Source organism: Kogia breviceps, chromosome 12 (genome assembly GCF_026419965.1).
Source record: "Kogia breviceps isolate mKogBre1 chromosome 12, mKogBre1 haplotype 1, whole genome shotgun sequence".
NCBI lineage: Eukaryota > Metazoa > Chordata > Mammalia > Artiodactyla > Physeteridae > Kogia > Kogia breviceps.
In genome coordinates, this window is record NC_081321.1 from 92,424,953 (window position 1) to 92,439,482 (window position 14,530).

Consider the following 14,530-nt stretch of genomic DNA (forward strand, 5'->3'; position numbering starts at 1 on the left):
CTTCCCCATCCCCTGCTCCGTGTGACGGAAACCGTGCCCCAGACGCGCTATTCTGAGTGGAGGCAGCCGAGAAGATGCGGGACCCCTCTCCCCTCAGCTCCCCGTCTTTTGCCATTTCAGCCCCAGACAGGGCAGGCTGCCAGTGCCCCTCATTCCCACAGCCCCGTGTCGTGGAAGCGCGATGCCAGGCCGTCACGGCCCCCTACATCTGTGTGCTGGGGCCGTCATAACAAAGTACCACAGGGACCTCCCTGACGGTCCAATGGTTAGGGCTCCGTGCTTCCACTGCAGGGGTCACAGGTTCGATTCCTGGTCGGGGAACTAAGATCCCACATGCCGCCCAGCGAGGCCAAAAATTAAATAAATAAATAAATAAATAACCACCAACTGATGGCTCTCACAACAGAAATTTATTGTCTCACAGTTCTAGAGTCTAGAAGACTGAAATCAAGGTGTCTGCAGGGCCATGCTTCCAATGAAGGCTGTTGGGAAATCCTTCTTTGCCTCTTCTTAGCTGCTGGTACTTTTCTGGCATTCTTTGCCATCCCTTAGCGTGTGGACACCTCACTCTAACCCTCCATCTTCATGTGTGTCTTCGCATTTTTCTTCCCTCTGGGAGTGTCTGTCTTTGTGTCCAAATTTCCCCTTTTTATAAGGACACCAGTCATATTGGATTACAGCCTACCCTGATCATTTTATTTTGACTTAATAACCTCTGTCCGGACCCTATCTCCATGTAAGGTCACATTCTGAGTCACTGGGGGTTCATATCTTTTGGGGGAGTACAATTCAACAGTAAGAATGCACTAGAAAACATCTGTTTAAGAATCTTTAAACAGACCATGCGAAGTACGTACTGGCAAATTCAATTGTTTGACTTCTAACATGTTGCCTGACCAGACTCGCTGAGGGGCCCTGCTGCTGCAAAGCATCGAGACCCTAGATAGCACACACTCTTCAAAGAATCATGAGCCCGATAAGAAGTAGCAGGGTTCTCCAATGACCCTCCCAGCCCACCACCCACCCCCACTGAAAAAAAAATCCCATGATGAGAGCTGGGGCCGGAACCCACAGCATCTGGGAGGTTGTTCTGGAATGCAAAGGCAGTGCTGCTGTTAGAATGCTGAGCCCCAGGGGAGGCTGTGACATGGGGAGCCTGGACCAGGGGCTCTTGTGCTAGATCAAGGTTTAAGATAAGGGCTGAAGTGACCTTGTGAGAGTGGTGTCCCCATCTCCAAGCAGAAGCAGAAGAAAGTCCCCTCTGGAGTAAAGTGTCCCCACACTTGAGGCTAACAAGAGCCACTCAGATTAACGTGAAGCGAAAAGGGGACTTCCCTGGTGGTCCAGTGGGTAAGACTCCACACTCCCAATGCAGGGGGCCTGGGTTCGATCCCTGGTCAGGGAACTAGATCCTGCACGCATGCCGCAACTAAGAGTCTGCATACGGCAACTAAGAATTCCCCGCACCACGACTACAGAGGATCCCGCGCACCACGACTAAAGATCCTCTATGCTGCAATTAAGACCTGGCACAGACAAAACAAATAAATATATAAGTAAATAATAATTTTTTTAAAAAGATGGGGACTTCCCTGGTCGCGCAGTGGTTAAGAATCCTCCTGCCAATGCAGGGGACATGGGTTCAAGCTCTGGTCGGGGAAGATCCCACATGCCGCGGAGCAACTAAGCCTGTGCGCCACAACTACTGAGCCTGTGCTCTAGACCCTACGAGCCACAACTACTGAGTCCATGTGCCACAACTACTGAAGCCTGAGTGCCTAGAGCCTGCGCTCCGCAACAAGAGAAGCCACCGCAATGAGAAGCCCACGCATTGCAACGAAGAGTAGCCCCTGCTTGCTGCAACTAGAGAAAGCCCGTGTGCAGCAACGAAGGCCCAACACAGCCCCCCAAAAATAAATAAATAAATTTATTTTTTTTAAAAAAAGATGAAGCAAAAAGCTCCTAGTCAAAGATCACTGAATCTCTGTGAGAGACAATAGGCAGTGACAATAAATAATAGCTTTAGGCCCCCAGGGTCTACAGATTATTGAACTGCATGACAAAAATGTTTAAAGAAATGAAGGATTAAATCATAAAAATGAATGAGCTAAAGTGAATGACCAGGCAGATTTGCAAAAGGAAGATGGCATATATATTGAACTTGTACATATACCTATGTATAGGAGTATGTGTGTGTGTACATCTGTTGAAACAGAAAACCCAGTGGATGAGTTGGATAGTATTATATATTACACAGAGGTGATGAGAAAATTAGTGAATTGAAAGATAAAATCAGAAATTACCCAGAATATAACACAGAGAGACAAGTAGTTGGAGAGTATGAAAATGGAGTTAAGAGATAGGAACAAAAGAATGAGAGTTTTTTAAAAATCAGAATCTCAGAAAGAGAAAATACAGAGAATGGCAAAGAGGCAACATTTAAATAGATGGCAGATGCAGTATTTCAAAACTGATGAAAAACTTAAACCTATGGATACAAGAAGCATGTCTGGATTAGAAGGATAAATTAAAAGTGGTCACAACTGGCTACTATATTTCAAAGCTACAGCACATGGAAGTGCACGGGAAGATCTTAAAAGCAGTCAGAGAAAGCGGCGATCACTACAAAATAACAACAATTAGAATGAGAAGCGGACTTTTCAACAGCATCAGTGGAAGCCAAAACCAATATAATTGTACCTTCAGATTTTTGAGACAAAATAACTTTCAAACTAGAATTCTATGCTCAGTAAAACTCTCTTTCAGTAATGAAGATGAAATGAAGTCAAGTATGGAGACAAACAGAGAATCTGCCATCGAGATACCTGAACTATGCTGTACATCAGAAGTTAACACAACATTGTAAATCAACTATACTTCAATAAAAAAAAAAGAAGAGGTACCTGAACTAAAAGTATCTTTAAAGTACATACTTCATTAAGAAGGAAAATGGCCCTAGATGGATAGTCTGAGATGCAAGAACAAATGATAAACAAAAAGGTGAACCTAATTTTTGGACTTGTGTTGACTTAGCTAAGCTGGAACTATATTTCCAAGAATGTCCTTCCCTGCATGGATCCAGGTTAGCATGGGCCAGAAGAGACATTTTGCAAGAGACTTTTAGAAAGCAAATGTGAAGCAGCAGCGGTGGGGGGGGGGGGGGGGGGACGGGACAAACAAACAAAAACACTGGTGAGATGTTATCATCCTTCCTGGAAAAATGTTATGCACACCCCCTTCCTGACCTTCTAATGAAAAGCAGTGTTTCAGTTTTTATTTCTCTCTAGTGGGATTTGTGTATTACAGCCCCCCCACCCCACCCCGGTACAAAGAATTTTTTAGCAAGGTTAAACATATTTTTTTTCCAACTCTGTGTTTGCTACAATCACAGAGCCTAAGACTCCTTCACTCTGGAAAGTGTTCAGTCTTAAGAATCATTTACGTAATTGCCAAGGTTTAGAATGTTGCTGGTAAATCAACATTCACAAATGCTGAAGCAGGCTCGTCTGCAGTGATGTCAGTTCTCCCCACTCACCCACAGAGATCCGTGAGTTTAATCCAATGAGAAAATACACTCCAATAATTTTTTTGGTTTTGTTTTTTTTGTTTAGAGTTTCGTAAACTTATTCTAGAATTGATATGAGAAGAGTAAAGGACTTGGAATAGTCAATGTACTCCTGAAGAAAATAAAGTGACGAGGCATGCCCTCTGGAGAGCAAGACTTACTGTAAAGCAATGGAAAAGAAAATGGTGTGATATTAGGACCGGGATTGACAATCTAGCAATGGAGCAAAGCAGACCTGCCCAGGAATACCATGCATACATGGTATTTGATATATGATAGAAGTAGCTTTGCAGACCTGTAGGGGAAAGGAGGAAGAAAATCAAAGAATGGTACTTGGGCAAATTGCTCAACTGTATGGAACCCCAAACAAATGAGACTGAATCCCTAAGTCAAACAATTCCCAAAGGCAGTTTTAGATATATTAGGTTGTAGGAAAGAAAAGCAATGCTTTGAGAAGATATATAGAATACTACCTACCTAATCCTGGAGTAGGGAAGAAATTCTTAAATAAGACAAAAATAAATATTAATACGTTTGACTACGTTAAACATACAAAGTTCTGTTCATCAAAAGATGCATGGGAAAAGATAAGCCCAAAACTAAAAGATATTTGCAAGATATATAAATGACAAAAGATTAGTATCTAAAATATTAAAGAATTCCCACATCTAGAAAAGAAAAATACAAACAATTCTATAATATTTAAAATGAGCAACAAACATGAATATGTATTCCACCAGGGAGGAGAAAATAAAGGGCGAATGAATATATGAAAAGATGCTCAGTAATAATAAGAGAAATGTAAATTAATTCAGTTTCTTTGGAAAACCATTTTCCATTCTTTTGGAGAGTTGAACATTTGTGTATGTTATGACCCAAGAAGGAACTCTTGCATGGGACCAGGAGACGGAGCTCTCTTGGCAATAACCCCCAACAAAGGCTATCCATTCAAACTCTCGTCCAGAGAACAGTAGATTCATTCGTCGATTAGAGCACAACCGTGAAACACACAACAACACGAATGATTTTTAGAAACATAACTGAATGAAAAACATCAAGTCTCAGAAGATAGGATTCTATTCTTATAAAGCTCAAAAACTATGAAGAAAAAAATAGCAAACACAAAATTCAGGATAGCAGTTGCTTCTGGGAGGGAGGCAGGGAATACATAGGGGAGGAAGACAGTTGGATACAGATGGTGGGTAACGTGCTGTAGTACTCAGGGTGTGAGTGGTAGGTTCACAGCTGTTTGTTGTACTTTGTAGCTTACATACATGTCACACATGTTCTCTTCTATGTATCACTAAGACACTAAGGATATCCTAGAGGTTAAAAATTTAAGAGGGGGAGGGATAAATTAGGAGTCTGGGATTAACATATACACACTACTATATATAAAATAGGGAACCAACAAGGACCTACTGTATAGCACAGGGAACAATACTCAATATTCGGTAATAACCTCTAAGGGAAACAAATCTGGAAAAGAATATATATATTCACCTGAAACTTTGCTGTACACCTGAAACTCACACAACATTGTAAATCAACTATACTTCAATTTAAAAGAAGTTTAAAAGTCAGTTTCCATGGGAGATTCATATTCTCCAGCCTTCAGAACTTTGGGTTCATTTTGTGTTAATTATTTGATCTATTATGCTAAGAGAGCATTGGCTCCCTCCCTTGGGTCATTTTGTACATTTTTGGACATGAAGTGACACTGATCAATTCTTTCTCTCCCGGCTCCAGAATGGGCGGGCATGGCAGCACTGAGGGCTGACATTTCCTGTCTCTATAATAATTGGAGGATGCTGATTTCCTAGGAGGGAGTGACTTCTATTGTTTGCAGTGCGCAAGGCTGCAGTCTGTGAATATGACCTTAATGTGTTTTCTCGACTCTTCTGGCTGACGGACGGTAGAAATGGGGTTTTCCGGGATGAGGTTGTGGATTGGTGAGCCTGGCCTCTTGGAGAAGAAATACCAAGGCAGGAATCCAAGTAAGCATTGTTGTAGCCAGAGACTTGGAACCCTCATCCCAGCCTGTAAACTTTGGGACTTTCCTCCTTTGAAATTCTAGCTAATGTTCCATTTCCCCGGAAGCTGGTGCAGTAAACCCTCACAATAGCCTTGGTTTGGAGGTATGTCTTTAGGAGCAACAAGGAATGCACAAAAGGAAGGAAGGGGGACCAACTGGGAAGGGCAGAGGGGGAGGGGGAGGAAAGTGAAGCAGCTGCCAGCTGGGGGGAGGTTGTGAAGAGAGTGAAAGCAGGGGAGGCGCCTGGCTCAGTGAGTGAAAACATGGGTCCTGTCTCCATCACTTCCTAGCTGGGTAACTTGGGTGAGAGACTCAGTTTCCTCCTGTATAAAATGGGCTCATGATAATAGTACCTCCCTTTGTCATAGGGTTTGTGAAAATAAGGAAATATATCTTGTACATTCCCTGGCATACAGCACCCACCCAGAAAAATGCAGACTTAATCAAAAGAAGACCACCTAAAAAGAAGTCACTAAGCTTTAACACAAACTCTGAGCATCTGAGCTGGGACCCATGGTCCAGAGGGGAACTGGGGTACAGTGCAGGCTGGCTGGAGTCTGGAGGGAATGCAAACACTTTGATCATATTTTCCCACCCCACTCCACCCACCTCGTCCTACGCCAATTCCCTCAAGGAAGAAAGATGCCCTTATAAGCACGAAACTATCCAAGCACTGTGCTGGAGACGTGGTTATGACTGTTAAGTGGACTTTTGTGAGCCACGCCCTTTTCCTCTCGTGCCTGTCCAGAATACATCAGGAGGTTTCCGGTAAGGCTGGTTTGACTTTTTTCACCCATGTGACATTAAACAGTGTACACTAGGACCCAAATAACACCCGTTGGGATGTTTGGTGACTTCGGTCCGGGGCTTATGTTCTTCCGGTTTGGAAATTGGGGCCTTTGAGAAGGAACATTAGCTCTTGTGGATGCTGAAGTCTTATAACGTCAGAAACCTGGGCGATTGGAATGCTGGAATCCCCATGACTGAGTCACAGAACCTCTGAAGATCAGGGTGGTGTTTGGAAGAGGCGGGTGGGGCAGAGGCTTCCCAAACAACAAACCAACGTGGGATGGATGAGATCAAAGTCGTACGAAAAGGATGAAACATTTCTGCAACCTGAAGCCAAAAGGTACCTGGTGATGGCCCATCAGTGGTGCTACCTGCCCCCTTGTCCCAGGGAAAGCAGAGGTCATCTGGTAGGAGCCACTGCCGCCAGCCTTCTGTGAATGGGTGGCCAGAGGATGAAGCCAGACGAAACCAGACTTTCCTCTGAATAACTCGTCAAGGCTGTTGGCACCTGTCCTGCAGAGTTAAGGAAAGATGTAAAGGAAGTCAATGAACGTCTGCAAATCAGAAAATATCAACAGCTGGAAAGTGTTAAGATCTCTTGCCAAAGCGGAAAAGTAAAGTTCTTTTGGAAAAATATAATTTTTTTTGGTAATAAGGAAATAAAAATAAGTAAAATATTTTTTTCTATGCACTGAAAGCATCCACTTCGATCAGGTGAATGGTTCAAAGATTAAAATATACTTGAGGAATAGCAAATGATTTGCTTGACTTAATTAATCTGACCGTATGGAAGGGTAAAATTACTCCCAGTCAAAAACATCCAGGATATGGATGTAGAGATGATCGCACTAAGTAAAGTAAGTCAGACAGAAAAAGACAAATACCATTTGATATCACTTATATGTGCAATCTAAAATATGATACAAATGAACTTATTTACAAAACAGAAACAGACTCACAGACATAGAAAACAAATTTACGGTTACCAAAGGGGAAAGGGAGCAGGGGAGAGATAAATTAGGAGTTTCGGACTAGCAGCTACAAACTCTGTATATAAAATAGATAAATAACAAGGTCCTACTGTATAGCACAGGGAACTATATTCAATATCCTATAATAAACCACAATGGAAAAGAATATGAAAAAGAATATATATGTGTGTGTGTATATATATATATGTAACTGAATCACCTTGCTGTACACCAGAAACCAAAACAACATTGTAAATCAACTCTACTTCAATTTTAAAAAGGCTGTACTAAGATATACACTCAAAAACAGTATAGACAAATCAAAATTAAATTAGAGAAAAATTCTAGAATGTGACCTACAGAAAAGGAAGGAAGAAAAAAGACAGGGAAACAAAAAATAAAATAAAACAAAAACAAAAGCATCCAGGACCATATATTGAGCACGTACTTCCGGCCAGGACCAGCTCTAAGCACATCCCACGGATCGTCCCGCTGAACTTTCAAAGTGGTCCTGTGTAAAAAGGAAAATAGCATCCCCAGTTTGGAAATGAGGAAACAGAGGTATGGAGAGACTGAGTAACTTGTCTGAAGTCCCGCTGACCGTAGGATTTGGACCCAGGCAGTCTGTCTCATTCTTTTAAACACTCCTGATCATACCACGAGAGCATCTGCCTTTATTTTTGGAATCCAATTCTTGGAACGCTTCAGTTCCTTCCAATATTTCCCCTTAATTTTTGAAACATCATATTTTCTCCTGTCAAACTCAAGGACTGCACCATTCCTGGGTTTCTTGACATTGCGATGGGGTTAGAGAGAGGTCCACTGTAATCCCTCTAACGTTGAGTTGTGGATGTTTGCCATGTTTGGAACAAGTTCGAGACTTTATTTTTACCTCTGGTCTAGTGTCAGGATCTCCTTGGTTAGGCAGATGAGGCGACTGGCTTCAAATCCACACCAGATGTGCTCTCGTGGAGAATGACACCGCAAAAGGGCTTCCTCCAACTCACTGTTCCTTGGAGATGTTGCATTTGAAGATCATGACATTTAAAGAATATCTCGACCCTTGGGCTTTCAGTAGAGTGTCAGAGAATAGACTTATCTCCAAAAACTTTTCCTGATCTCTGCATGCAGGCATCCAGAAGCCAGGTGGCCCTTCTTGTGGCACATGGGTCTGTTGTAGGAACAGAAAGAAACTGGAGAAATAATGAGCATTTATTGAACTTTTACTGTGTGCCTGACACTGATCTAAGCGCTTACCATCCATCAGCACCTTCCCTCTCTGTGACACCCCATGAAGTTCACGAATTGGAGATATAGGGGGCTGTTAGGAGTTTTGCCCCCAGTCTCAAGCTGGGGGACAAATGGCTCCAGGGGAAAAACTTTTCTCCTTTGTGATCCAGTGTTTCTTTCTGTCCTAGAGTTCTGAGAATTTGTTCTTTTGCTCAGAGGATGAGGTTACATTACCTTGGGGAGTAAACTTGTCTTTGGTGACAGCTCCAGGCAGTGGCTGGAACTTGCTGCTTCCTAGGGACCCGAGGTCTTCCATTAACTAGCCCAAGTGGTGGCCTCACGGGTCAGGGCAGAGAGCAGTGGCCCTGAGAGCCAGAAGCTCCAGGCCAGACCACGCTGCCTTCCCCCTCCTTGTCACCTCGGCTTATCAATTTACAGCAAGAAATATAATTGCAGGGACACAAAACACTTGCAATCACTGGCCGGTATTGTCTCGGAGCCATCCTGGGGAGATGAATTCTAATCCTCAAGGCCTGGAATGGGGAGGTAAGTGGGTGATTAGCATGTTTAATGGTTTAGCGTGATGGCCGATGGTGTTCATCTCACAGGAGAGATCTGTGCCTTAGTTTCCCCAGGGTCCCATCCTCTGAATAGGACTTGAATGGCTGCCCTTGTCTGTCTGCCCTGCCAAGGGCTCTACACCTCCTTCCTGATGGGCCCAGCTGTCTTTTGATACATTAGCAGTTTCGGTGACCAGTAAGCTTTTGCTTCTCTTTTCCTGCCCTGTTCATAAAGAATACATGTTGAGGGCTTCCCTGGTGGCGCAGTGGTTAAGAATCCGCCTGCCAATGCAGGGGACACGGGTTTGAGTCCTGATCGGGGAAGATCCCACATGCTGCGGAGCAACTAAGCCCGTGCACCACAACTACTGAGCCTGCGCTCTAGACCCCGCGAACCACAACTACTGAAGCCCACGCTCCTAGAGCCCGTGCTCCACAACAAGAGAAGCCACCGCAGTGAGAGGCCCGTGCACTGCAAGGAAGGGTAGCCCCCGCTCGCCACAACTAGAGAAAGCCCGCTCACAGCAACAAAGACCCAACGCAGCCAAAAATAAATAATAAAAACAAAAAACTAAAACAAATACATGTTGAAAAATTAGAAACTACAGCTAAGCGAAAGAAGTAGACAAAAATCACCCATAGTCCTAGCCAGAGCAAAAAACTTTTGACATTTTTTGATGTATGCCCTTCCAGTCTTTTCCTTTTATATTTTTATATTTATATTTCCTTTTATATTTGCAAAAATACATGATTTATAATTTGAGGACAAAAAGTATTATTTTTCAACCAGCATTTTCACTTAACAGTACATTGACAACATATTTTTATGGATGAGTATACACCATAACTGATTGACCTAATATTCTCATTTAATATTTAGGTGTTTTCTTTTTTCTTTTTTTGCTTTAAAAAGCACTTCAAAGAACTTCTTGGTACAGATCGATGCACTTCTCTCTAAGTAGCTCCTTCAAATAAATTCCCAGAAGTGAAATAGCTGGGTGGAGGGATATAAGTATTTTGATTTAAAGCTATTGATACTTATTAACAAGTAGCCCCATTGAAAGTTTAAAACAATTTACACTCTCACCAATAGCGCGTGAGAAGTTGAGTTCCTCTTGCGAAAGTTTTACAGACTTTTGCAAACACTGTATGTTACTATTCCATTCAATCTTTGTCATTCTGATTGAGAAAATGATATGGAGTTGCATCTTCTTGGTTAAACATTTTTTCACATTTATGGGGTATTTGCATTTCTTCCTTTATGAATTATTGTTAATTGGTATGCTCATATCTTTCTTAGCTATTTGTAATATCTTTGTTCCTATGGAGATCAGCTCTGTGTCTAGCATGTTTTGCAAACTTTTGCCCTCAGTTTGTCACTTTCTTGCCGTCTTGGAAGGTGGCTGGCCACATCTTATCACTGTGCAGTTATACAGTTCAGCTCTGGGAGGTGTGATCTGCTTTTTAAATTCTGGACGAATGTCACTCAGCGGCTCTGAGAAAAAAAACAAGGGCATAGATAACCAACAAGGACTTACAATATAGCACAGGGAACTCTGCTCAATACTCTGTAATAACCTAAATGGGAAAAGAATTTGAAAAAGAACAGATACATGTATAGGTATAACTGAATCACTTTGCTGTACACCTGAAACTAACACAACATTGTTAATCAACTCTACTCCAACATAAAATAAAAATTTTTTAAATAAATAAAATTTAAAACAATAAAATAAAATAAAAAAACAAGGGATTCCCCGATCAACTTAGCCACAGGAATGCAGTGTTGGTTTTTTTGTTTTGGTGGGGGGTGGGGGGCAGGTAGGGAAGATTTTTAAAAATTGTATCTCCTTCAAATATACACTAAACATATAAAATATATAGGACATAACTTGCCATTATAAGTGCACAATTTATTGACATTAATCTGAAGTTCATCTTTTGAGTGGACAACCCAGCCCCTTCCCAACCCACCCTGCCACACGCATTTCCTTATTTTCCTCCCATATCAATAACCTGCCTGTGCTGGTTATTAAGCTACTGTCTCTCGGCTCCAAATCGGTCCTTCCGCTCTCTGCTTTGTTGCCATTTTGAGCCTGGGACTCCCCGACCACATTTCTGCTTTTTCAGCTGGTACCCTCTCAGTGTCTGTTAACGGGGACCCAAGAGAGATGCTTTGAGGCTGGAGGAGGAAGAAAGGACTTGCTCTTCCTGCGTCCTAGCTGTTCTAACGAGCCTCACTCTGGGAACTCTACCTCACCCCAGCAGTGGCAGTTCTCTCCTCTCCATTTTGTGGTTTTTCCAGCTTCATTGGGCAACTCTGCCCCCCACCTCCCAAGACACTGGCACCAGCTGAGCAATGTCCCCTTCTTCAGACGTCTGAGCTTCACCTGAATGGGGTCCCTTCTCTCAATTTCTATGTTTTTATAATTCCAAGCTCTTCCCTTTTTTTCCCCCAGCCCTTGGGCTGGTAGCCACATTCTGCAGTTGCTACCTCCACGATACCTTAAAGCTCTCGCTCTCTCTTTTTAAGCTTTTAGTTACCAAGTTAACAACTTTACACTTAACAATTATTTAGGTCAGATTCTCTCTGGTCAAATAAATCAAGCAATTGCTTTTTTAAAACTTTATTTTAAACATTGTAAAGCAACTATACTCCAATAAAAATTAATTAAAAAGTAAGAAAAATAAATAAAAATAAAGTTTATTGTATCGACGTATAGTTGATTTATAATGTTGTGTTCGTTTCTGCTACACAGCAAAGTTAAATATGTAATTTCTGTCTCTGGATCAGACCTTGACTTATACAATAAATATAAATTAATTTTATTTATTTCCATGTCATTTTCTGGGACTTAGAAAGTCTGTATTCCAGACCTGATTCTACCATTAGCATATAAAGTAGCTAGTGTATAAAGTATATAGCATAAGAGTACTTAAGTAAACAACTCCTCAGCTTGTCCTCTCACTCTGCTGTCATCCTCTTGGGATACAAAGTTCTACTTGCTAGACTGCTCTTATTTCCAGGCTATATTAATACTAATACTAATACTACTCATTTATTAGGAGTTTTTTATGTGCCACATAGTTTCTCAGTTGAATGTTCTAATTTAGTCCTCAAAATGGCTTCATAAAGGAGACACTAGTCTTATCTTTACTTTATAAACAAAGACATTGATACACAGAAAGGTTAGAAGATGTGCCCAAGGACTCACAGCTCTAGGTGGCAGGGACGGAAATCAATCCCAGGTAGATGGACTCCGGAATCCAGGTGATTCACCTGTTGGCTGTGGGATTGTAGAAAGAAACAGGCTCTGAACCACAGCTCTGCCATTCATGTGATGAGTCACCAGGAGGCTGAGGTACTGGATGGATTGGATCTTGGAAATGATGCCCTAAGGAGTGGAGGGAAGGAGACAGCAGACCAGGTCCTCGAGCCATCAGTGATTGACAGGGGTCGACTGTAGCATCAGCAGATGCCAGCAACATGGAGGGAAGCTGGGTAGATTCTGATGCCATGAACTTCAAATGAGCTGGGGATTTTTAGAAGACAGAAATGGGAGAAAAAAATCCTCTGCTGGAGAGAGCTGTAGAGGAAGCAAATGTCCTCAGGGGAGGGCAGGCTTGAGTCAGAGCTAGACGTGTAGTATCATAGTTTTCCAGGACTACCTTTACACAGTAGCATCCACTGAGTGGCTCAACCAACAAAATCTGTCTTAGCTCTGGAGACCAGAAGCCTAAAGTCACGTTATTGGCAGGGCTGTTTCCTTCTAAGGACTGTGAAGGAAGGATCTGTCCCTGGCCTCTCTCCTAGGCTTGTAGATGGCAGTGTTTATATTCACAGAGTGTTGTTTCTGTATGCATGCCTGTTTCCAAATTTCCTCTTTTGATGAGGATACCAGTTCTATTGCCTTAGGGGTCCATTTTGACCTCATTTGACCCCTAATGACCTCATTTTTAACTTGATTACCTCTGTAAAGACTCTATCTCCAAATAAGGGCACATTCTGAGGTCCTGGTGGTTAGGACTTCAGCATATGAATGAGGCGGGATGGGGTGGGCGTTGCAATTCAACCCTTAACAGGAATTAAGGGAACAGTCCGAGAAGAGAGCCTGAGCTGTTGCTAGACCAGGGGTTCCCGGGAGTTCAAGGTAGGGTTTGGAAATGCTGAGAGATCAGATAAGGGGTCCAATTAGGAAGCATACAGAGAAGTTGGGAATGAATTTCTGGGTCACAGGGGAAGCCTTGGGAGCCTGGAATTCTGGCAGTGGCTGGGGTGAATCAGAAAGTCAGTGTGCTGGCCCTGGCCCTGATGGTCTCTTGGGGAAGTGGTAACCAGTTCCAGCTGGCCTGGGGCCACCAGACAGCTGACCTCTCTTCCATTCTTGATAGTTCAGGGCCAATTTGGGAATGAAGGCCTCCTCAGGGCCCTCTCTCAGGCAGCGTTGAGGCTGGGTGGGGTTTCTCCTCCTAAAAACAAAAGGGCAAGGGATGTTCCAGCAAGGCCATCAAAGTCGAGATAACATCACTGAGCGCCACTGACAATTCTGTGCAGAGAAATGTCCATGGAAGTTCCAGAACCTTTGTGACTTCTATCAATGAGCCAGATTTATTACCCCTGTCAAGTTTTATCTTGTAATCAGCATGGAAGCAAAATCCTAAGAATGTGGAGTGCCCTTATGGCAGTTTTGAGGCCTCCTGCCTTAATGAGTGTTGAGGGAGAAGGAGGCTGCACAGGGAGTGGCCCCTTGAAGAGAGACAGTGATGCAGAGAATTTCTAAAGACTACAGGAGGACCAATTGCATGGAAAGCCACCCCATCGGCCAGGCTGGGAGGAAGGATCAGAGCTGGGGGTCAGGTCTTGGGGCAGCACCCAGATGGGAGAGGCCCTGATGGTCTTGTACCCCAAGGCTGATGAGCCTATGCAGTCTGAATCTACTCAGCTCTCCTCATCTGCCTTCCCACCAAACTCCAAAGCTCCCCCCTTGCCTGAGACCACCTGGTGTGAGAGAACCCATGTGTCCCATCAGCTCCCCCATTCCCACGCTAATCACCCCAAAACTCATACTTACCATTTCCTCTGTCATACCCAAGAAACCATCAATTCAACAGAATCAAATTATGCAACAGAGAGAGCAGTCTAGAGATAAGACTAAAATCACAGTCTAGAGAGAAGCAGAATCTCTTGCAGGACCCCGGGGAAGATGTGTCTGAATCTAGGAACAGAGTCTAAGCACTCCCTGAGTCTTGGGCAGGTCCCTGCCAATGGTGGGGTTGGATGGCGGTCCCCAGGATGGGAAAAGGAGGCTATGTGAGCCTTGAACTCCCTCCCATCTCTCTGTTGGCTCCCTCAACCAGTACCAGTGCCCCATGTTCCCCG

General features: G+C 43.2%; 1 long non-coding RNA gene across 1 annotated transcript; it reads right to left on the reverse strand.

Annotated features, from left to right (window-relative positions):
• Positions 1–3,364: 3,364 nt before the first annotated feature.
• On the reverse strand, positions 3,365–12,960 carry LOC136792225 (uncharacterized). The gene is made up of 4 exons (XR_010835693.1): positions 12,366–12,960; positions 10,238–10,645; positions 8,253–8,531; positions 3,365–6,902 (listed from the first exon to the last, which is right to left on the reverse strand). It is a non-coding gene; the product is annotated as an uncharacterized lncRNA (long non-coding RNA).
• Between the last annotated feature and the right edge of the window lie 1,570 nt (positions 12,961–14,530).